This window comes from Corylus avellana, chromosome ca11 (genome assembly GCF_901000735.1).
Source record: "Corylus avellana chromosome ca11, CavTom2PMs-1.0".
NCBI classification, from domain to species: domain Eukaryota; kingdom Viridiplantae; phylum Streptophyta; class Magnoliopsida; order Fagales; family Betulaceae; genus Corylus; species Corylus avellana.
Genome location: NC_081551.1, coordinates 17603208 through 17605595, shown reverse-complemented (window position 1 = coordinate 17605595; position 2388 = coordinate 17603208).

The window sequence follows — 2388 nt, the reverse complement described above, 5'->3', positions numbered from 1 at the left end:
GTTCGACCACCCCTGAACCATTTCTTGCCGGTGGCCAAACCACCCCTTGGGGAATTGAGCATTTTAGCCATCACTAGACCGATTGCTAGGGGGTTGGCTTGGCTAAATCACCCCTAAGCCACTTGAGGATAGTTCAACTACCCCTAAACCATCCCTTAGGAAAGGGGTAGTTCAATTACCCTCAAATCGGTTGCTTGGAGGTAGTCGAACCACCTAATTTCTCTTTTCATTTTTGCTCTCTTTTCTCTTCCATATTACATCCCATTATATATTTTTACATGGTATCATAACCACTGATCTGCTTCATCAATAGTACTGAACAACAAGCTCACAGTCAGCTTTTGATGTGTGTGTATATATATATCACTTTTTTTTCTTTTTTTTCAAACTCAAGCTTACACCTTTAATTTGAATGGGGATGTTAGAATATTTTCAATAATATGTTTTCATTATTTTCCTTGTAGATTTTTTCCCTTATTTAGTCTACAATTTCTTGTTCATCGTGCTTAGCCTTTATATAAGGAACAAGATTCTCTCCATTTCAAATGAAATTGGTAATAATCAATTAGTTATAGTGGATATATATTTTTGTCTTTTCACTTTTTGAGGGGACAAAAATACTCATCCACTATAACTAACTGGATATTATTCAGTTCATTTAAAATGGAGAGGATCCTAATTCAATATACTTCAATATATTCAAGATATAGCCTAACAATTTCATCAGCCGTTCTCTCTTTTTTCATATTATATTCCATTAATATTTCTATATCAACATTAATCCAATAGTAACCATTGCTTTTTTGGTAGCTCTACTTATCCATCGGTATTCAATATCCAATGACTTAATACAATATTCATACATAATATCAAGAAATTTTAATCCAACCTATAAATAGCCTCATCTATGACTCAAACTTGTGATGCGGTGTTTGCTTTGATACCAATTATTAAAAGCCTAACTATTGATCCAAAAATTTCAAAACTATTAAATACTGATTTGGTTAATCCCTTGACCTTTGAACAGAAAATGTGATGCGAGCAAGATGGTGCCAACCAGATGAAAACCAAACTTTATTATGAAAACAGTGATCATTTCAATGGGCATAAAGTCTTAACTTTTCTCGTGCAAATTCTGAAATACCAAAATTACTGTCGTAAACATTACATAATCATTGGGCCTTGAAATTCACACAGTTTTTCTCCAAACTCCAAGTCAAAAATATAGCCTTAATGCCTTTGTTTCGGATAGCTACATTGTGGAACTTAAAAAAAAAAATTGGGTTGTAAGGTATCCAAGCTGAGACGTCATGGACAGAAACAAGTACATTAGCATTTTGCTAATTGGGCTGATTATGCCTACAAACCATGGTCTGCTACCAAGGCCCAAGTGCTGCTCTTCATAAGGAAGAGGAAGATTTTTTTTTGGTAACAAGAAAAGGGGAATTCTAGAGAATGCATTCAAATAAATGCAAGTCTTTAGTCTTAGGTTGTAATATTAAGAAGGGGGAGAAATGGTGGGATCATCTTTTTATCCGCTTAAAATTGATGTTGCGTTTAAAATTACTATTGAATCTGTTGAATTTTGGTTCAATGATGGTTTTAGAAACCACATCAAATTTAAGAAAATAAAAAGATGGCCTCTAACATTATTCTAAAATAGGATAGAGGAAAAGATAAAGGAAATAAATTGTACACACCTATGGTGGGGAAAGGCTGGGGACGATGCCCTTGAGTCAACTGTATATGGTTTGAGTAATACTACATGCTACACTCTCATCCTATCTTTGATTTATTAGACAATGTCCGTCAACCCTTAAATTTGCTCTTGTTTAAAAAAAAAAAAAAAAAACCCAATAAACAATGCTACATTATTCCAATAGAATGAACTATAATACGTAGCATTACCCGTATCGTTTTCAATACCTAAACCAATAGCAACAGGTGTCGCTGTGTTGGGTAGTCAATCATGAACACCAACAGTCAACCGCTGTTGGTCAATCGGTGAGGACACATTAAACTTGAGTAACAAGAAGAAGAAACAAAACGTTTTTTAGATGTGGCCCTCACAACATTAATATCCCAAATTTGAAAGAAAGTTCATCATGTGTATGCTAGGTGTTGAGTTCTGAGGTCATTTATACCTGCTGTGTACTCTTCCACATTGAAAACAATCGTTGCAGTCGACAATATGCACCCTACACTCTAACCTTTTCATGCAAACTACAATAACCACAATTGAAGTCTTGATTAAATCCCCCAAACGTGCAAGTAACTTAAAAATGATCGAGTTCCTCTCCAACATGCATTGGCCTTTCAAACATATGAGATATCTCCTTGCAAAGTTTGTAACTTAATTACTTCTTCATAACTTTAAGGGCAATAAAC